At 41.4% G+C, this 23204-nt stretch overlaps 1 protein-coding gene and 1 long non-coding RNA gene across 6 annotated transcripts in view; one reads left to right on the forward strand and one right to left on the reverse strand.

Moving 5' to 3' along the window:
• Positions 1–23204, forward strand: part of LINGO2 (leucine rich repeat and Ig domain containing 2) — a 520455-nt gene that overhangs the window by 6499 nt on the left and 490752 nt on the right. The gene's annotated exons all lie outside the window — the stretch shown is intronic.
• LOC310753048 lies at positions 16869–20113 on the reverse strand. Of its 2 annotated transcripts, none has more exons than XR_014543114.1 (2): positions 19898–20113; positions 16869–17511 (listed from the first exon to the last, which is right to left on the reverse strand). It is a non-coding gene; the product is annotated as an uncharacterized lncRNA (long non-coding RNA). The 2 variants fall into 2 exon arrangements; XR_014543115.1 differs by having other exon boundaries at positions 16869–17548.

Consider the following 23204-nt stretch of genomic DNA (forward strand, 5'->3'; position numbering starts at 1 on the left):
ATAATGAAAGGAAAAGTTGACAGCTATGTCAGGGAAGAAGGGAGGGCTTGCTTTCATGGTAATGTAAAAAAGTCTGCACCAATATGTAGTCCAAAATTGGGGCTGTTTTTATTAATTTAAGGCTGTTCTCTTAATATATTGAGTCTATGGAACTGTCTGAACAAAGGGTGAGAGCACAGATTGATCTCAAAAATTCACTGTCACCGAACAAGGTTCAATTGATGGTTTGTGGAATTGGGGCATGTGAGAAGAACTTGAATGATCTTGAAATAGTTGAGAAATCAAGCTAGGAGAAATTGGGTACCCAAATATAGACCTTCGAGTTCACTTCCTGCAGTCCTAATACAGGTTTGCATACATACATGCATACATACGTACACACATACATACATTTAAACAGCTACCAGACTTTTAGAAGACATCTGAAGGCAGCCCTGTTTAGGGAAGCTTTTAATGTTTAATAGACTATTGTATTTTAATATTCTGTTGGAAGCCGCCCAGAGTGGTTGGGGAAACCGAGCCAGATGGGCGGGGTATAAATTATTATTATTATTATTATTATTATTATTATTATTATTAACTTTTACAAATGGTAGTACTTTAGTTGCTGAGCAGGTCCATCCCTGGAGAGATCTCATGAGCTTCTCATAATGAAGTTGCACACTTTCCTTTGAGGCATTGCTTCAGAATAAACTTTGGTTAGATGTGAAGTTGGTAACTTACTTTTCTTCACCCTGTTGACTAGGATTCCTTATTCACATGAAGTCTCTTCTTAATGCTTCACATATGGGCATATTTTACAGATCAAATGGATTTAATCTTATATATTTCTCAGTGTTCTTGTCAGTTTAACTTCTGTTCTACATCATGGGCATAAATTAAGAGGTTGTTCTCTCTCTCTCTCTCTCTCTCACACACACACACACACACACTCACACACACACTTGTAAGATGTATTTCTTCAATTAATGCTTTTACACTGAGTCATTGACATTCTGTGGTTTCTTCTCTTACACCAAGCTGAGAATCAGCCATGCTAAGGTTGATGGACTTCAGACCAGCAAATGCATTCCTTCCCGTTCTATCAACTGAAACACTTCTATGTTCATACCTTTTAAATCTGCAAGTACTGGTTTAAGAGAGAAAACAATGCTTTGTGCAAATGGAAGATACAATTAAAACCCCTTCTGGGTTAGATCCATTTACAGTTCTTTGAAGAGTTGGTCTGATGGTTGGTGTAAAATGAATTTAATTGGGTTTGTTATTCAACCTATTCTTCCCCCTTAAAGAACAAACACACACACACACGCTTTTCTAGATATGATGTTTTCTAAGGAAGAATGCTTTCTATCTATCAGATAACAATCTATAACTTGATGGTAATGAGAAGTATTAAATGATCATCTGTATTGCAAAGTTTCCTCATTTATTATGTTTTCTTGTGGTGCATAACCACTATGGCTTCCCACAAATTAACACATAAAGAGTAGATGCACAGAGTGAATCATAACCCACTTCTCCCTCCCTCCTCAAAACTTAACTAGCTTAGTTCCAGCTTGATTTGTGGATTTCTGCCATGCAAATGGAAACTGTTCTTGGCATGTTTGAGTGACATTTCAGTGACCCACTTTCTGTTGGAGGGAGGCAAGCCAAGTATTTTGTTTTGTTCCTGGTATTCTTCCCTCCCCCTCCTTTCCACAGAAAACAGCCATAAAATAATACCTGTGATGATTATTTGCAATCAAACTTCTCAGAGGTATGTGTCTGATGAGAAGCTAATCTTGAATTCACTTTGAACCTTGAATCTGATGTCTGTCTGCTTTGCTGAGAAATTTCATTTTTTAATTGATGGACTCCAGGCTATTTCATTGTAATGCTTGCGTGTACAATTTTTGCTAGGAGAGGGCAATTCTGTGTTGGCCCTTGCCTTAGAGTAGGGTTTACCAGAGTAGTGCTCTTTCTGTTAAAATAAGTGCATATGAATATGTATGTTAAGAGTATCAATAACAATAAATGTAATGTGATTATTTGACATGGGATCGGTTCTGAAGCGTCTCTTCCATAAACAAAAAGAAGAGAGCCAGTTCAGGCCCCTGATATAGGAAGGTGGGGAGATAACTTCTGAGATTCAATTTTGAGGATAAAATTGCTTGCATCCAGTGGGACCTTGACTCCACTCGTATAGCAAATGAATCTCGAGAGGTGTCTAGTCATGTTATGTTGGAGGTGTTTCAGTTAGTAAGGCTCAAGGATGTAGAAAAGGTGCTTGGATTGGTCAGGGTGACCACTTGTGCCCTGGACCCTTGCCCATCTTGGCTGATAAAAAATGGAAGGGAGGGGACAGCTGGCTGGACCAGGAAGGTGATTTACTGCCTCTGTGAGAAGTGGAGGTCCCTGCCGGCTTGAGGAAACTCTCTCGATTCAGAAAATCTAAGTAATTACCAGATAGTTGCCAATCTCACCTTCTTGGGCAAGGTTCTTGAGCAGGTGATCACGGCCCAGATCCAGGCATTCTTGGAGGAAACTGTTTTGCCCAGTTTGGGCACAGAAGCTGCTTTGGTTGCCCTGCTTTTGTCTCTGGAAATATGTTGTGGCTGATTCTACTCAACCTCTCAACAGCTTTTGGTATCCTTCTGGAGCTGTCCAAGTTAGGTGGTACTGATTTGCAGTGCTTCCAGTTCTACTTGGATGGTCATTTCCAAGGGGTGATGCTTGGGCAGTGCTCTTTGGCCCTGTGGAGCTTTCAGTATGGGGTTCCTCAGGGTTTCATTTTATCCCCCATGCTGTTTAACGTCTACAAGAAACTGCTGAGTGGGGTCACCCAAAGTTTTGGAGTATGTTGTCAGCAATATGTTGATGGCACACAATTCTACATCTCTTTTACATGTGCAGGTGAAGGTTTTTTGGGAAATGATATATAATGAATTGAAAAGGATGTTTAAACTGACAACCCCTACAAAACCCAAAACCTTTTTTTTACTAGGAATAATGGGAACAGAGGTCCCAAGAAAGCTGACTAATATATTTATGCGACAACAGCAGCTAGAACTTTATATGCACAGAAGTCGAAAGGAGGAGGATTACCAACCAAGGATGAATGGCTTATAAAACTGATGGACTATGTAGAAGTTGCAAAATTGACTGCTAAACTAAGAGGACATAATGACAAACTTTTTAAGGAAGAATGGAAGCAATTGATGGGTTATGGAGGGGTGGGAAATAAAGAAGTTGTGTATGTATATGATGATAAGTGACTTAATAAAAAGTCCTCTGCGTATTTAGTTGAAAATTAAGTTCCACTGGGCTTGGAGGTCCTTCCTTCTGAGTAAAAGTGGTTAAGCTAAGGCTGCTATTTCCAAGCAATGACTGTTGGGGAGTGAGCTCTGTTCTATACAGGAGTAGCTAATACGGTGTCCTCCATATTGATGATGTTGGACTCAACCTGTGTCATCATTGACCACTGCCTGTACTAGCTGGGGCTCATGCCAATTATAGTCTAACAACATTCTGGAGAGCACTACCTTGGCTATCTCCGAAACCTATTTTGCTGTTCTGTTTCATAGAATTAATTGCAAGTTGAAAGAATGTTTGAGTCCAATACTATTTCATAGACTTCTGTTAGCAGTCTAGAGTGGAATTGAGTTTTCTCTGTCAAACTGAATGTGACTGGAATCTGTTTCAGTACTTGATGCTGCCATATCTTCTAAACAGGGACTTGTGTGATTTTTCTCTGAACTTCCACATTTCTTTAATAATAGAGATGTGTATAAGATACAGTGCTATGATTTAATTTTTAGAAGTACAAGCAGAATGCTTATGACGGTTGTGTCTGGGGCTTTTGTCCAGAGGCTCCTGATTACTTGTGATGTTTGTAGAGAAATGCAGAATGTCTGTCAGCCAAACTTATAAGTACAATTGGAGGCTAATTCTTTCCTTACCAACTGGGGATATAGTCGTGAAACAGCCTAATCAGATGAATTTTCCTTTGCCTAACAAATGTGTCAGCATTATGGAAGCGTAACAGTGACAAACTGAGTTTCTTTTTATTTATTCATCAAATATATACCTCAACCTTCCTCCAAGGAGCTCAGGGTGAAAAATGGAGGCATTCCCATTTTATTAATTGAATTTGTAAACCGCCCTTCATTCATAGGTCTCAGGGTGGCTCACAGCATCAAAACACAAGATTTAAAACATAAAATACATAATGAAAACAGGGTGGGGGGAACCACTTCAAAGTAAATTGAGTGTGAGTGACTAGCCCAAGCTGAGCTGGTGAGCTGTCTATCTGAGTGAGAATTTGACTCCATGGCTTGTCTTTAACTTGTATTTGTTGCTTTTTTAAAAACGTTCCAGGAGAATTTAGATCAGTGGGATGATTGCTTGTGTTATCTAGAACAGTCTGTTGAGTGGGCAATGTGATATGGTTCATCTGGAAGTTCCTGCTTTGGCAAACCATATCCTAAGGAAGTAATCAGTTTCAATAACACTTATGGAGTTTTCTCTACAGGGTCCTGTACATCTCTAAAATGATGCCCATCTGTGTGGAAAGCTGAATAGGTGAGAGAACTTACAGGGTTGTAAGTCATGTTTAGGAACATACGAGCCTACTCTTAGGGGCTGAGGGGTCTTTGGCCTCCTTCCAAAAATATTTCAGGTGTCTTGGGGCCCCCAAAGTTGATGGGCATTGCCATTCAAATGGTGTATGTGCACCGTGTCATGTGATCGATTATGCAGGGTGGGGCTTACCTGGTCCCCCAATAGTAGGACTAACTTAGGACCTTTATTTTCAGTGGGTCTGTTCCAAGTAAACCTTAGTTGAATGCAATCCATGGCCTCTTTAGCTGTACATTTATTGGATAAAAGGCACAGCCTTTATGCTGGAGCCTAAGGCTCGACCTGTTCAAACTGTGCATACCCCTATCTCTCCTATAATCTTATAACCAGGCTTTTGGTGAAGAAGCCCAAACTAATGGGATTTTGCCTATACCATTTACCCAGTTCTCCTCCTGGTACCATAACAAACTTTTTAGATACCAATTGGGAATCATCCTCTCCACATTTTTTGCAATTGGATTTTTATGGGGTGAAGTTTAAATGCAAGAATGTTGTTGTTATATGACCACTGTTTGGTATGAAAATGGGCCAGTGGTCCATTGCATGGCCTAATCATCAAGGTTAAAAGGGGTTGCAGTCCAGAACCATCGCTCTGCCACCCATGAGCTGTGCAGTCTTCAGAACTTTAAAGACCTTGACTTGAGTGGCAATGATAGTGAGAGATGATGGGGCCAGAGAAGGCATGATTTTGGTCATTTCCTGTTTTGTTTTTCCCATTCGTCTCACTGCAAATTTCTCCTTTTTTTGGCTCATGTGCTCTAAGCCAATTCTAACTTTCCCTTCCCTATACCACTGCATTGTGCGCTGAGACAGAGATCCCAGCCGTTGGAATGAAGAAGAAAAGTTGCCCAGGATCAGTGTTATTATAAAAGGTCATAAGATGGCTTAGCCATTTTACCACTCTGCCTTTTAAAGTGAATTCTCCCATTTTTTTAACCAGCATGTGGGAGTCTTGGGCCATTAGATTCCTTGCACTCCTGCAGTATATTTCAGGAAGTAAACATCTGCCGAATTCTGGGAGAAATTGTTTAATAGAGTTATGAGTTTTCAAAAGCCCTCTGGAGAGAAATATAAATATGTGTCCAGTCCCCAGCTACTCTCTTTTGTAGCTGGGCGTATGATCTAGCGCCGAAATGTGTTATTCATATTTATGTGGCCCAGGGAAGAAATCCATGTTGTTGCTTCGAGCATTATAGGCTGTGCGCAAAGACAATGAGTTACCATTATTATTCAAGTTGTATTTCTAATATATTATTTATATTGTTGCCCAACAAGAACTAACTTCTTTGCAGCTGCATGAGAAGTAATCTTAATAGATAGTGGATTTGGCGGGGGAGGGGAGAGAGAAATGGAAAGCCTTGTACATACTGCAGAAGGGTTAGAGCACACAGTGAGTACTTCTGTGTGTTTCAATACATTCTTGTATTTCCATAGTTCTTCACTTATCTGGGACATCTTGATCAGGGGGAAAATATTGGTACATTCCTTAGTCCAGGCTTCCTCAACCTCGACCCTCCAGATGTTTTTGGCCTACAACTCCCATGATCCCTAGCTAGCAGGACCAGAGGTCAGGGATGCTGGGAATTGTAGTCTCAAAACATCTGGAGGGCCGAGGTTGAGGAAGCCTGCCTTAGTCTATAGTCATCATGTCAGAGCACTGGTAAGGGAAAGGGTTGAGGCAATGGGCCCCCCTTTGCTTCTCTCTGCACTGGCGAGAGCCAGTGTGGTGTAGTGGTTAAGAGCGGTAGTCTCGTAATCTGGGGAACCGGGTTTGCGTCTCCGCTCCTCCACATGCAGCTGCTGGGTGACCTTCGGTTAGTCACACTTCTCTGAAGTCTCTCAGCCCCACTCACCTCACAGAGTGTTTGTTGTGGGGGAGGAAGGGAAAGGAGAATGTTAGCCGCTTTGAGACTCCTTAAAGGGAGTGAAAGGCGGAATATCAAATCCAAACTCTTCCTCCTCTTCTTCTTCTTCTTCTTCTTCTTCTTCTTCTTCTTCTATCTTATGCCCCTGTCCCTTTTCAACATGTTAGCTGAAAATGTCTCCTATCTACCTCAATGGTTCCTTGGGAATTTTTCTTTGAGTCTCAACCAATTCTTTCTGCCATCTGGGAGCATATTCCAAACCTTTAGTCATGCTGCACACCATGTTCAAAATTAGCCAGGCGCCAGGTGCCTTTTGCACCTGGCTATTGGTCACTCGCCACCAAGTAAAGATGGCACCTAACATCTCCACCATCTGGAGGTGCATGTCCCTGTCAGAAATAGCTGAAACAGCCACACACTTCTCAAGTCTAAAACAGTTGTGGTTCTGTCACTTCCAACTTCATCGAAGATTCCAGCATCCTAAAACTCATAAGGTTAATTTCTAGGTGACAGCAATTGAAAGCAGTGGGAATTTCAGTGTAGTGGCATCCCGAATGGTTAAGAGAAGGAGTCGTCTTTGAATGCTTGTCCATCTGGCAAAGAAATTGCCTTTTTTCTGTGAAAAAAGTAAGGCTGAATGATCAGATCTAGATGGAATATTGTTAGACTGAGTCCTCAGCAATTATTTCACTAGTAGAAATAGCCCATTGTATTTCACTTCACAGGGGGGAAAACACAAAGGACTCTTCCATGATGCAAATCAAAATTACCTCCCTGTGTATTCACATTGTATATTATAAATATCATGCTGGTTTTTATAAAAGCGACTTTTTTCTCCTAGCAATTGAGATACTCTCTGTTTCATAAATCAGTTGATATCTGCAAGACCTATATTTTCCAAAGCTGCTTTAAAAATTAAATAAAATCTGTTTGTCTTTGTTCTCTGCTGGATGTAAGCACAAAGCATCAATGTTATTTCCAGCCCTACTTTTTTCCAGGAATCTTGTGATGGAGGCAGAAATATAACTTCTGTAAAAGAAAATATTTATTGATGCTACTCTGAGAATTACATCGCCAACCTAGACTTTATTCTCCTTTTCCTCCACTCCCTCCCCCCGCCCGGCCTTTATTTTAATAAGAACCACAAATTGAAATGTTATGGCACGCATTGTACTTTTATTGCTTTCTTTACTGAGCAAGTGAATCGGCACATTTCATTATGCTATAACGTAATCTGGTTATCGTTTTCAAAAAATTTTAGCTGGAATTTCTCTGCAAACCTACCTCAGCAAAGCCTTTTAAGGCATCCAGAATTTGCCTTTCAGGGTTTGGTCTACTCATGAATCCCAGTGCTCCAGGAATGCTGTTGCATGACCTTTCAAAGTATGAAGACTATTTCAAAAATAGTGACCTGTTTTGAGATGGTTTAATACATTTGTAGCATGTTCCACTGTGTGCTTTTTCACTGGTGATTAAAATGGAGGATACGTAACAATGATGGCTTTAAGACAATGGTTTTCTGGGGGAATGCTTGGTTTCCTTTGAAGCTTATCAGGAATCCTCGAAGAGAAGATTTATAATGCTGGCCAAGTTCTCCTGAATACATCATGCTTGTGGCAATAGAATTTTTCTCTGCAAGATGAGTGCTTGATGTTCTAGAGGAAGACTTCAGGCCTATGCCAAATCTCCCCAGGTCACACTCCTCTTTGGATGTGCTCTGTACTATCAAGTACACTTGACAGTCCTGGAGCATCTCTGTGAAAAGTAATAAAGTCTATTGATTGCCTCAGTGTCACCCTCTGACTGCATTGATGGAATATGAAGGAAGAGGCACTTCCATTGCTCCACCCACTTTCTCCTCTGACTCCACCAACCTCAGAAGGTTGCCTCTGTTGTCCTCAGATTGAAAAATGTTCCCCATCCCTGTTCTAGAGCATGATCTCCATTCATGGTGGGCAATAGTGATGGGTATTAAGACTGGTAACAGAGCGTGGCGTTGTTGACACATCTCTGTCATGTAAGAGAGGCATCTCTGCATTGAAGGTTTGTTCATAAAACTTTGGTATTAATATTATTGGTATTAATACTCGGGAAGCTATCTCCGGAGACATTCTTTATAGCCCAATTTGAGATCAAGTATTTCATATCACAAATATATTTTCCCCATATTAAAAAGTCCTTGAAAATGTCATTGTAGTGTCCTAACAAAAGGTCAATCAACATGTGTTCATGGAGTGCTAAGAATTTGACATCACTGGAGTTCAGTCTTACTGCTTGTTTGCTTCATTTATATACCACTTTTTTCTTTCAAGGAGCTCAAGGTTCTCCTCCTCCCCATTTCTTTCTCACAACAACCCTGTGAGGTAGGTTAGACTGAGAGACAGTGGCAACCCCCAAGGTCACCCAGCGAGCTTCATGGTTGAGTCATGATTTGAATTCTGCTCTCCGAGATCATAGTCCAACATCCCTGGGACGAGACATCATTTCTAGCCTCAACATATTCTTGTCCTTTCTGACATTGTTTCTACAATTTGTATTTTAAGGTCTGCAGCACTCTCAAATTACAGTTCTCCCACCTTTTCCCCAGTTCTTTCCTCATACGATTCTGACAGTTCTATTAGCAGCATGGTTTTAATTTGAGAAGCATTTTTCTTTTTCTTTGTTGAGGGCTGGTTTGACCATGGGATATGGTTAGAAAAATGTGAGTTTCCATACAACCTGCTTTCACTGTCATCAGCAGGGCAGCTTGTCTCTCATGCTATGATAACAAAATTGAAGCAATCTAACACTTTACCAAGGATAGGTATAGCAACCTGGCGTCGGGCGTTTAATGACTCTCTAATAAGGCAAATGTCTAACATGGGCAGTTAGCACTAATGACTTCCCCAGCACACAGTGTCTCAGGAACCCAAACATCAATTCCTTGCTTCTATTCATCATTCAGAAGTCATACAACCACAGTTCAGAAAGAGGGAGGAAGACAGAAAGAATGAGGAACGGGAGTGTGGTCACTTAAAGTGGATTGGAGGCTCTCAAAACACAATTTCTCGGTAACCACAAGGGGCATTAGGGAATGTGCAAGGAATGCCATCCTAAAGTATGCAGATTATTGTCTGATTCCAGCCCAGCATGGGTTGTTTTTTTTAGCTGAGTAGTTTCCATAATACCTCTAGGGAACAGACTTCCACTTGCTAAGACCTCCTCCTCACCCCACATATCTATCAGACACATTCTGGAGTCTCACTGTTGTCTTCTGCAGACAATGCATGGGCCTTATTTTGTGGCTGTGCATTCCAAGGATGATCAGTGATGGTGAGCAATGGTTTTTCAGGCAAGAATGTTTGTCATTGTAAAGGTCCTCAAGCAAAACGTTTTCCCCAGGCCATCATCTGAGGCTAGGACATTCCAGTTCAGTGGTTGTTTTTAATAGATCCATAGTTATAAGAGACAATGTAACAGCATTGCTTTTCTCTGTTGGATCTGTGCTGTCATAGAGGCCCTTTTGGGGGGGGGGTCTGGGGTCTGGAATATACCGCTGTAGGTCTGCATGGTTATTCTTCTCTTTTCCTTTGTTTCACCTTCTCCTGGATTTATGAAGATGCTGAGCACTGAAGGCTGAGCTGCCATTTTGCATTATAAAAAACAATGTGTAAATGAGATGATTCAAAAGTGAATGGGAGTTAAATTTGCTTTGATTTCATTTTTTTCCCCCATTGCGCGTGCTAATATCAACTGTTGCATAAGATAAATCACTCATTCCTCCAGGGAAATAGCATAGACCTCACAGAGCAGCAACTAATGGCCAGGACTTGAAGTTGCCATTGCACTGAGTGGTAAGCCAGGGCTGAGGAACCTGTGGCCCTCCAGATGTTCTTGGACTCCAACTTCCATCAGCCCTGAGCAGCATGGGTAATGGTTAGTGATGGTGGGAGATGTAGTCCAATCTGAGGTGGGGAGACACCAGTTTTTTGCTGACCTGTGCTGCTCCACAACCTTCAGCAGCAATAAAACTGGGACCCATGCGTTGTATGAGTGGAAATGTGTTCTGTTTATGCAAGAGAACCTTTTAGATCCAATAGTTTTATGTTTTCTTATTTTATTTTATTTTTAAAAATACTGGGTTTGGTCAGCTTTCATGTGTAAATGTACAGTGATACCTCAAGTTAAGAACTTAATTCATTCTGGAGGTCCATTCTTAACCTGAAACTGTTCTTAACCTGAGATACCACTTTAGCTAATGGGGCCTCCTGCTGCCACTGTGCAATTTTTGTTCTCATCCTGAAGCAAAGTTCTTAAGCCGAGGTACTATTTCTGGGTTAGCGGAGTCTGTAACCTGAAGAGTCTGTAACCCGAGGTACCACTGTATTGAGAGAATCTGCCCTAGGAAAAGAAGAACTTTAATATTCAGGATAATTTGAAGTTCATCTCTTAGTATCCACGCTGCTATTCATATACTTTGACAATTTGCAGATAAAATATGGATTATAACTTCCTTTAAGTAACAGCGGCAGACGTAGGCATCTGATGATATAAAAAGGAATCTGCAGGGGTTTTTTTTTTAAAGATTAAAAATTGTGAGAGGTGAGGCTGGATCCTTACTTTGGTTTCCAGAGAAAGTAGACAGCATGTAAGCTACTAAAGTTATGCCAATGACATATCTGGTGTTTTGCAGAAGACCCTCTTGAAAAATTATCCAGTTTTCCCAACAAGCAAACACCCTCCAGGGAGCCTCAGCCAATCACAGGCTTCTGATGTACCATTCTTACATGTGTTTTCAAACACTATTTGTCACATTCACACTTTAGACTTACAGTTGTGCATTTAAAACATCCGAGGTGGCTCCATGGGTCTGTCTGTGTGACTCTCGGCTTTTTTTCTTATTTGCATTGAAAGGCATAATGTTTGCAACCATATTGCAGGACTGACTTAAGAATACACTGCAGCCTTGAAAGCAACTCAGATCCCCATTTAAGGGTTCTGTTTCTTCATGCAGTGTGAATCTTACTTGCTATGAAGCTGTTCATTAGTGTAAGTATGTCAGGGTTTGTGCGGCTGGTGAACAAAGTGTGTGTCACGATCCCATCTGACATAGGCCTCTTCTGAGGAAAAGGCTTGGGGCACTGTGGAGAACCTTGCCCCAACTAAAGCCCTGCCCCCCATTTCTATTTTTCGGAAGAGTGGCAAGGCATGAGTCTGCCTTGCCAAACTTCTGAAACTGAGCCATTAAGTAATTTGCTTCACTTGAATTTAGCCATTTGCATACCTTCCAACATTTCTCTGATGAAAATCAGGACATCCTATAATCAACACCACCACCACTACCATCATCTCGGGGCATCTTCTAACATACATAAAAACATAATGGAACATGAAACATTATAAAACTTCTGTATACAGGGCTGCCCTCAGATGTCTTTGAAAGGTTGTATAGTTACTTATCTCCTTGGCTCGGGGGTTGCATAACTACATACCCACCAACATTTCTATGATGAAAATAGGGACATCCTAAGGAAAAGGGGGACATTGTGGGATCAAATCAGAAACCGGGACTGCTTCTGTAAATCCAGGACTGTTCCTAGAAAATAGGGACACTCTGAGAAGTCTGTACAGTGGTACCTCAAGTTAAGAACTTAATTCGTTCTGGAGGTCCGTTCTTAACGTAAAACCGTTCTTAACCTTGAGGTACCACTTTAGCTAATGGGGCCTCCTGCTGCTGCCGCGCCGCCGGAGCACGATTTCTGTTCTCATCCTGAAGCAAAGTTTTTAACCCGAGGCATTATTTCTGGGTTAGTGGAGTCTGTAACTTGAAGCCTCTGTAACCCGAGGTACCACTGTATATGGTCGTGACAAAAAATGTATGTGTCTGGCTGGCGCTTCTCACCCATTTCCCTGCTCATAAAAATTAAGAACTACGTTTATGCTTGTGTTTTCTAAATGTAGTGAGGGAACCTTCCAGTTAATGTTATTTTGATAACTTCTGATAAGGTTGTCCCAGAGTGGTGCGGCTATAGATTTAGCTATGCAGAGTAGTTCTGTAGTGTCATATTTTTTATTTTACTTTTTTAAAAAGCAGATACTATACCTGTTGCCTTGCTCTAGGAGGGAGAAAAACCAACTACAGCTGACCTTAGCAGACTGGGTCAGCATATACTGCATTCTTGTTGAATTGTCTGTTGGTTCACAGGCTCCTGGCTAATGAATCTTCAAGTGTCACTCAAGATCAGTTAGAGTGCAGTCATTGCTCCTTTTTGTCCCTTCTAGTCATCTTTTCTTTTTAATAAACCAACATTAAATTACTCACAATGGACAAGTGTGGCAGCTGGCAGTGTCACAGAGGGACAGCAGAGCATATTGCTCAGAGGGCAGACTTGCAAAAAGCCAGGAGGCAGCTATTCCAAGCTTAGGTCTGGTAAATACTCAAGAATCATATGTAAATTTGGGGCACAGGAAGAAACAGAGAAATAATGCTTTGGGGGTATGAACCCGGGCATTTTGCACTCCTGAATTTTCAAGCTTATAGAGTAATGCCTTGACTGTGATTTGAAGGGGAGAAAAATATGTGCCAGTAATAAATGAGTGGAGGGATTCGATTTTACATTTTTATCTCTCCACAGACCATGAGTTAACGCTAAGACATGTGTTACAGTCAGCTTTCTGACAACCGATTGCTGTTGCATAATAGTTATTGCAAACGTATTTGAAGGCGATATGAATATGATCACCAACTTCTTCTATAGAGACAGTATTTTAATTCTTGAATTCATTTTTTAGGAAACAAATCTTGTACCATCTGAAGCTTCTTTTATTTGAGGGTATAAATGTGTTGAGGCAAAAAGCCTCTTCCTTTCAAAACTTCATGCACAGCCTACAAAAAGGATCCCAGAGGGAGGGGGGATTTTTGACCATATCTCAGGGGGAAGAGGAAAATTGACAGAAGCCATTGGGGATGAAGGACTTTCTTGGACAAGGCTGGGCTTTGTGGGGTGTCTATTTTAAAAACTTAAGTTTCACCACCATCACTAGTAGCTGCCATGTGTCTCCTCTTCTCTCCCTCCACCCATGTCTCATTAGGAGTCTCATTAGGAATGACATATGTCAGGATGTTGTCGAGGCATTGCTAGAGCAAGGGGAAATCGTCAGTCCCTGCTGACTAATGTGAAATAAATTGGCTAAGGAAGGAAAGGTTCCTCTGAACTCAAAGCACCCACCCACAGTGGGGAACCTTCTAGAAGAGGCCATTTTGATGACTCATGAAGCAGCTGCATGCAGAGACAGGGTCCTTGGCTCTAACTCAATTGGTTTCTTTTGTCCAGTAGCACCTTAGAGACCAACTATGTTTGCTCTGAGTACAGTGGTACCTTGGGTTACAGATGCTTCAGGTTACAGACTCCACTAACCCAGAAATAGTACCTCCGGTTAAGAACTTTGCTTCAGGATGAGAACAGAAATTGTGCGGTGGCGGTGTAGCGGCAGTGGGAGGCCCCATTAGCTAAAGTGGTGCCTCAGGTTAAGAACAGTTTCAGGTTAAGAACGGACCTCCAGAACGAATTAAGTTCTTAATTAGAGGTACCACTGTATAAGCTTTCGTGTGCATGCACACTTCTTTAGATACACTGAAACAGAAGTCACCAGACCGTTATACAGTAGTACCTTGAGTTAATAACTTAATTAGTTCTGGAGGTCCATTCTTAACCTGAAACTGTTCTTAACCTGAGATACCACTTTAGCTAATGGGGCCTCCCGCTGCTGCCGCGCCGCCACCACGCGATTTCTGTTCTCATCCTGAAGCAAAGTTCTTATTTCTGGGTTAGTGGAGTCTGTAACCTGAAGCATCTGTAACCCGAAGCGTCTGTAAACTGAGGTACCACTGTATATAGTGGGAGGGTGGGGTGGGGTTTTTCTCAGAAGGGTAGTAGAAGAGGGGTGATTGATTCAATGGGTATGGTAAACCTGTTGATGACTGTTAATGACTGCAATTCGTCCTACAAGAAAAAGCAAGGGATAGTATGCAGATGACCAAAAACAGCTTTAGCATGTGTAATGAGACAAGAATCCAATATCTCTATTCAGACCAGGTCTCTCCATAATTTTCAGTTTAGTAATAAGCTGTAATTCAGCAACTTCTTTTTCAAGTCTATTTCTGAAATTCTGAGTCAATCACCCATTTCCTACTATCCTTCTGAGAAAAACCCCACTCCACCCTCCCACTATATATAAGGGTCTGGTGACTTCTGTTTCAGTGTATCTGAAGAAGTGTGCGTGCACACAAATGCTTATACAGCAGTACCTCGGGTTACATATGCTTCAGTTTACATACGCTTCAGGTTACAGACTCCGATAACCCAGAAATAGTGCTTCAGGTTAAGAACTTTGCTTCAGGATGAGAACAGAAATCGTGCTCTGGCGGCATGGCAGCAGCAGGAGGCCCCATTAGCTAAAGTGGTGCTTCAGGTTAAGAACAGTTTCAGGTTAAGTACAGACCTCTGGCACGAATTAAGTACTTAACCTGAGGTACCACTGTACCCAGAAGAAACTTAATTGGTCTGTAAGGTGCTATGCTGGATAAAAATTTTCTATTTATTTTGACTGCGTCAGACCAACACGGCTACCTACCTGAATCCATTGGTTTCTGACATTGAGGAAGAGGGATATCTTGGTGGTGAAATGCAAGCTTTGCAGGTGGAGGTTGCCAGGGACTGACCCCAGGAATGCCAAGCACAGCAATGAAAATGCTCTCATTTGAAACCCAGTTGGTAATTTTAAGGTAGACTGGCAGAAATGCTGATCCCAAAGAACGCGGATTCCTATGTTTCTTCCTAAGTTTGACCAAAACAGAACCAATGTCCTCCTGAGAGAGAATTGACATCTTCTTCACAGTGAGCATTTCCTCAATCTCGTGGATGTCAGACTTGCTTGACCCACTTATATGTCAGCAGCCTTCCTCCTGATTTTTTCTTATTCAATACACACTTTCACTTAATAGATTACATTTGAATACCAAACAACTTCATATTTTATGTGTCATCTTAAATATTCATAGCAGCCTGTTGTCTCGGGGTAAATACCATATTTTTTCCTTAGTGATAGCACTTTTAGAAATGAAATCTGCACACGCCTGTCTTGCAAAAACAAAAAAAAAAAAAACCAAACCACGGTTCTGGTGTCCCAGATGGTGATAAATTTAATTTTAAACAAAATGACTGCAGGGTAGAAACAGAGTTAAGGGTTGCTTGTGTCTAGCAATCACAATTCATATTTATAGGCTGTGTCAAGTGCAGGAATTGTAGCACTGTTGTTGTTTTTAAGGAAAGGGCTGTTGCCCCTGCTTTCCTTGGTTTTGATTATTCCATGAACAAGTATTGGGAAACTAATCCAGTTTATGCAGAGGCTTCTTTTAAGCGTGTCGGAGATGGTAAAATAAAGGATTGGGGTTTGACTAAAAAAGGTTCACTCGGTGCATTTGAGTCAGTACGGACATTCACGAAGATGAGAGAGAGGACTTGTCCGTACATCCACTTGTCCCAAGCCTAGGAAGCACAAGTCTGAGTGGTTTTCCAATTGACCTGTGCACTATCTAGGTAGGGGTCTGAGTGGGTTTCCCCTTCCTCTGATGCTTTCTTGGGGGGAAACCTGCTTTTTAGCTCCAAATCAGAGCACATGTCAATCTGTGGATAAATGTGAATAAGCCTAGAGAGAGCACTTGGAGAGATAAAACTTCAGTTTGATGCTAGCTTGTAAACAACCCGGATCCTGTGCTTGGCATCAGAGACCCTTCTCTATGTCCCCCATCCCAGAGAGGTTTGGAGGGTGGCAACAAGAGAACTGGCCTTTTCAGTGGTGGCTCCTCAGTTGTAGAATGCGGTCCTCAGAAAGGCTCACCAGAGGCGCCGGGCAAAAACATTCCTCTTTACAGAGGCCTATGGCTATAATCTATGTCCTGTGAAAGTATGGGGAGGTGGACTGTTATTATGATGATTACTTTACTATTAGGCTTTCTGTTGGTATGTTTTTTTGATTATGTTTTTATGACTGAAGTTCTGTGATGTGTTTTTGATGTTGTACACCACCCTGGGACCTTTTGATAAAGGGTGGTATATAAATTGAATAAATAGTAATAATAATATTAGACGACTCCAGTTCTACTCACCACAGCTCATCACTGATCTCTTTGCATTGCAAGGGAGAGAGTTTCTGTTCTAAAGCCCTTGCACTTTGCAGAAAGTTTCAGGGTGTGTTGGGCTCTTGTTGCATTTGCAGAGACGTTTGTCTAAGGCGATAGGAAGTTGTAGGAGTCCCCCCTCTCCCCAACCTGTCCAAACGTTTGTGCAAGTCAAAAATCCCCCTCAGAAATCAACCAACCAACCATTCTATCTATCTATCTATCTATCTATCTATCTATCTATCTATCTATCTTTATTGCAGTCAAAGACCAGACAGCAAAGTTAACAACAACAACAACATTTGCCACAAGTTCATGAAGAAGTGGATGCAATTAAAAATTCCCTATAAACTTACATTGAAAATAAGCCTCCTTCAGCTAAAATCTGTATTCCAGAGATTAAAATCAGTACTCATTCGCCTGTCATCACTGTCACCACAGCTTGTCTTGTCCCCATTGCAGAATTTTGCAACAGGTCTGAAGATAGCCGGATCTTTACCCCCTCAGAAAAATATGTGGAGCTTTCTTCATTTGCCAGAGAGCTCAATGTTTCCTCTCCTGTGTGTAACACTTTAGAGAAGGGAAGCAGCAGTAGGAGAAAGTCTTGTACTGTTTCTTGCCATCACCATACTGCAGTGCGAATGAAGGGAATCCCTGTTTCTCCCAAAATGCTGAAGTTGGTAGCAAGGACAAATGCATACTACCTGGCTGGCCAAGCTGATGTTTGTGGACCATTGGAAACATGGCATTGAATGCAAATGTTCAGGGCATCTCAAAAAGTAGGCTGCTTAAGGAATGGCTGCTGTGCATCCCGCTCTTCCTCCAAGTACCCCATAAGTTAGCCATCACATGGAATCCTTGCAACAACGCCTGGAAAGGAATGTGGACAACTGCACTGATGGAAAAACTGGCACAAAGGGGAAAAGACAGGAACAATTTTTTTAAAAGACAAAAGGGGAAAAAAGCTTCAAATGACAAGGCATCTCTTTATTACAGTGGTACCTTGGTTCTCAAATGCCTTGGAACCCAAACACTGCAAACCCGGAAGTAAGTGTTCTGGTTTGCAAAAAATTTTCAGCAGCCGAACATGCTCTGTTTTGAGTGTGACACTTCCGTTTTGAGTGTTACGTTGAGGTCTGTCTGTTTTTGCTATTTATTTTGCATTTTTGTGGCTCTATTTTTTTGTATATGTGACTGTGTGGAACCCAGTTCAGCTACTAATTGATTGATTGATTGTGTGACTGCAGTGCATTGTTTATTGCTTTCATTTTATGGATCAATGTTCTCCTTAGATAGTTAAATTCATGTTAATTTGCTGTTTTAGGGGTTGTTTTTAAAAGTCATTACTTTCTATGGGAAAGTGCGGCTTGGTTTTGGAACGCTTTGGTTTTGGAAGGGACTTCCGGAACAGATTAAGTTTGAGAACCAAGGTACAACTGTACTTATGTAGCACAAAAGGAGCATAGCTTGTAACCACTAGCCACACATGGTCTTCTGTGGAATGACTGTGTAAGGTGACACTATAAACAAAAGAGGAGAATTCTGCTCATAAGTAAAGAACAAGAGATATTTTACAGGACAGCAGAAATTCAACCAATGCTCTCACCTGTATATTGCTTATGTGTTTATGATGCTATACTTTGTTTTTGCAAAAAAAGCCAACCATATAAAGTTTGTTGTTGTTGCTTTAAAGAAAGCTCCCTCCCCTGTGAAAAGGAGTGGCAAATTGTAAATTATTTAGTGCATTATTGCAGATTTATCACCATGTGGGAGGGTTCCATTCCATTTTGGGTTTCCTGCCTCGGGCACCAAAATGTTTCAGACCGCCTCTGCCTCAGAGACTTATTTATGACATTCTCTCAATGCTTGCAAAAAAAACAATGTGTTTCTAATCCCTCACTGCCATTATTTCTCATCCCCACCCCCAGCCACTTCTTTCTGTTTGAAAATATGTCACTTACCAAAGGGCAAACTGCAGCATTCTTTAGATTTAGTTTTTTTTTCCAGTCTGAAGCCTCTTCCCCTTGCTTTTAACACCTACATGCACTGCATGGTATTTGGGAAAATATCGCTCTCCTCCTAGCATCAACAAAACAAAAAAACCTTCCGGTAGGCAAGAAAAGCCATCGAAAAATGCAAGTTCCAAGCTGCTCAGTGCGTTTTGTGAGAGAGTGTTTCTCTCTCTCTCTCTCTCTCTCTCTCTCTAGTGTCTTGTGCCTTTTAAGGGGTCTCATATATTTCCCCCTTTCATAACGGTTTTCAGAAAGCTCCTGTTGTTTAAAAAGGGCATTTTTCCTTGTTACCAATGTACATGCCATGCAATTCTGAGGAGGAAAACCCTTCAATTAAACAAGCTTTGCAAATAGGTGTTATGGATTATATGTTGTTAGCTAGCCGGTAGGAGGCGATGAAGTTTATTTTCCAGTACTTTCTGTACTCTTCCATTAGTGCTTTTAAAATATGAATGAAATTAAACTTCGGGGTTTTTTTGTTTTTTGTTATTGCATCCTGAATGGAGACACGAGCACAATTTTGCTGTATATGCAGGGCATGATTATGTAGGAGAGGCTTGAAATGCCAGTAAAGAGGTATTTTCATGTTGGTGCTCTTCTAGCGGTATTTGTTTTTAGCCTTGTTATGATGTAGCTCTTTTAATATTCAGTACATTTAAGAGCTCAGAGTTAAGGGCTGGGGGTGGGAAATGATGCTATATATGGAATAAAAAACAAGAGCAGCAAGGCATATTTTTCAGTTACAAACTGCTGCAAGCCCAGAATGTTGACTATTTTTCTTCTTCTCTATCTCAGCTTTCCTTTGGATTCATATTTGCAGGTCCAAGCACAGTGGGTTAGTGATTCAGGTGGTGATTTTATAAAGGCAGAAATTACTACAAGATCGTAATCTGGGGTTGAAATAGGCCACAACTTTCTTGATTACAGATGTGTTAGGCTTTGGCATAGGCACCGGGTGAATCAACCACCCCTCCTGCTGATTGTTTCCTCTTTCAGGGTCGATCCTGGGTTCAGGGATCTCCCCATGACACAGATAAAGTGAAGTGGTCCCACCTGAGTGCCAGTAGGGTGTTCTGTGGCCTGATGGCCCTGTCTGGACTACTAGACAGAACTCTCCCTCTGGACCCTCTTTACTGGATTCCCCTGAATTTTGATCCTGATCTGAGGGTGGGCAGGGCTCCTCCCCCCGACCTCTGTACAGACTATTGATCCAACCTTAGTTGAGCCTTGCACCAAAGTTTTACATCACTCAGACCTTACAGTTTCTTATGAAAGGTTGCTACTTTCGCCTCAGCGGTATCCTCTTTGTTCCTTAGAGAGAGCTCCTGCACAGGTTTCTCCCTGTTAATATTTAGGGCTCTTCCTCTGTCTGTTTCACTTCAGACAGATCACACACTGTCCTCAGCAGTATCCTGAGAAGTCTCTCTCAGCAGCCATTCTGCCACACAGGGAGAACAGAGAGCAGTTAGAAAACAACAGTTACTGGAATAACAGTCACAACAGAATGGAATTCTTCTCTCATGTGACTCACATTCAGCTAATCACATGAGAGATACTGCCAGAGGGGGGAAATTCCACGTTAAAAGTACACAGTAATTTAACGTAAGTAAGCATTCCCATTTCAGGAAATTAAATCATTATCCTTAACAGTTTATGGATCTTGGGTGGCAGACACGAAATTTCAGAATATTCTGAATGAAATTTGTTTAACACCTTCAAGTTGCTGAAGGAGGTTCTCCCACAAATCAGAAATAAGTTTTCTTTCACATGAAGGGAATCGTCATGTGGCGAAAGGGAAAATAACGAACAAGCAAAATATTAGAAACTTTACAATGATAAATTAAACAGGGCTGTTACCAGCTTTTGGTTCTTGCTGAAAACACAAACTGCTTTGAATCACTGGCCTCATTTTATTGCCTCAGTTGGCTTTGATAGCCACTGGGACCATGAACAATTGAAAAGATGCCACTTCCTAGATCTGATTACTTCAGACTTTGTGAGGCCCACTGAGATTCCATCTCAAACGTCAGACCCATGACTTGTTTTCTACAGCTTGTATTCAAACACATGAAGGCAATTGTGTCTGTCAAGGCCAAATATATTTATGCAAATAGGATGGCTTCCTGCCCAGCTAAAATGATGTTTACCACCATGAAAGGGATGGCTGCGCACATGGGGTGACTTCCTGAGAAGCATGACCTTAGCAGCCTTTGTGCTCTTCCAAGAATGGCCAGCTCTCCCGAGAAATTAATGCATGTTTACCCGACTCCCTTACAAAATGGCACAGGGCTTTCAATTGTACACTCAGGCTGGGATTCAAAGGGTGCAAGTGGCTTGTGGTAACATATTGACCCTGTGAAACTGAGAGATGACTGGCCCAGGAGCTTTATGGCCTGGCCATAGGTCTTCCCCGTCTTAACTCAAGAACTTTTAATCACTGAGCTGAAAAGACTGGTGCCATGTTTAAGAATGCTATATTTTCAGTGTGCAACCTGCCAATGTTTTTATTTTATTTTTTTATTAGGTAATTCAACAAAACATATTATCTTAAAACATATCATCCTTAATTCCCCCCCCATTTCCCCCCTCTCCCTCCCTCCCACAAAACAACCCACCCCCCTCCCCACCCTCTGGCTTCCCTCAGTTCCAGTCTCTGGTTTCTCTATAAATGCTATTCTCTGCATGTTACAGAATTGTATAAGTCCTTAATTTATCTAACGGATTATTATCAATAAAAAGTTTGTGAGTGTTTATTCAAAGCCTGCCAAGGAGTCCAATTCACTTTGTTGCATCTTTAGATATTTTGTAAAAGGTTCCCATTCCTCTTTAAAGTCACAGTTATCCTTGTCCCGTAGTTTATGTGTCAATTTTGCCAGTTCTGCATAGTCCATCAGTTTCTCTTGCCATAATTCTTTAGTCGGGATTTCCTCAATCTTCCATCCTTGTGCTATTAAGACTCGCCGCTGTTGTCGCATACATGAAGATATTTTTCAACATCTTTGGCAGGTTTTTTCGTACAATCCCTAACAGAAATGCTTCAGGTTTTTTAACAAATGTTAGATGGAAGATTTTCGTCAATTCATTGTATATAATTTCCCCAAACTGGCAATTCAAGAAAAGCAGTTCAGACTTATCCGTATCTGCACTGCAGTGAATTGGCAAGGCACTTATCCATACGGTTAATAGCATGTATCTTAAACCTTTCCAGACCCAGGACCCACTTCCAACCCAAACATGCATTTGGGGACCCCATTTCTTAATCGTTTACCATGTATTTGCCTGGTGGTAGCACTCCTGCTGCAACCCACCTTGGATCAGGCTGTGGTGCCTTAGTGGTTCTGCACCCACCAGCTGAAGACCAGTGGTCGGAAAGACAAAGAGGAGGGCCAGCTGGTATTGATGAGTAAATGGCCTCGGCCCAGTATACCTGAAGGAGTGTCTCCACCCCCATCATTCAGCCCACTGAGGTCCAGCTCCAAGGGCCTTCTGGCAGTTCCCTCACTGCGAGAAGTGAGGCTACAGGGAACCAGGCAGAGGGCATTCTCGGTAGTGGCGCTCTCCCATCAGATGTCAAGGAAATAAACAACTATCTGACTTGTAGAAAACATCTGAAGGCAACCCTGTTTAGGGAAATTTTTAATGTTTAATGTTTTATTGTGTTTTTAATATTCTGTTGAGAGCTTCCCAGAATGGCTAGGGAAACCCAGCTAAATTGTTGGGGTATAAATAATAAATTATTGTTGTTGTTATTTAGGTAAAGAAAGTGCCTGAGTTTCAAAACGAGTACTTGAGTTTTCGGAAGGAGGACACTAATACCTGCTTAATAGTTTCAAACTGTTATAGTAGTCCAATGTATGTTCATCAGCACCATGGACAGCACAGAGCCTCAGTGATTCCACAACTCTGCTGTTCTCTTTAATGCAAGCTTTAAATAGCTGTTATTCCAATGCAAACATGGAATAATGTAAAAACGTCTACTTATTTAAGAAAAAGCAGTATCCTGTTCCTTAATTCAAATGTAGATGGTACCTGTACCTGTACAGTCCTTCCTGGGGTCTTGGAATATACCTTCATAAGATGCATGATCATCTACTTATAGTTTGCTTGCTTTTGGAAGTTTTATTATCCAATCATTCTCATGGGAAATGGAAGGATCTTTAACTTGATAGCAGGGCTAGCCCTTAACTCCACCGTCATTTTTTGGTTAAATACTTCAAGTACAATTGTGCAGGCATGAATATCCAGCATGGAAGTGTCACATAACCAAAATCCCATTCCCAAATGTGTGCGAAAAATGGAGAAATATTTCAGTCAACATGGTATCATAACTTTTGACATGTTGCATTTTAAGAGGCTAAGGGAAAGTCCTTGCTTTTGACTGTTATAAGAACATTGTTCCCATTTCAAAGGACTTTCTGACTTTCCTGCAAAAGAATCCTGTAATATTTAGGGATTTTGTTTTAGGGCTGGATTCAATTAAGTAGGTGAGCTAGTGAGAACCAGCACAATGAGCTCTGCTAGTGCAATGTGGCTTTCCTCCTCCTATCCCTT

The sequence above is a fragment of the Podarcis filfolensis genome (genome assembly GCF_964270895.1).
Source record: "Podarcis filfolensis genome assembly, chromosome: 17".
NCBI classification, from domain to species: Eukaryota; Metazoa; Chordata; class Lepidosauria; order Squamata; family Lacertidae; genus Podarcis; species Podarcis filfolensis.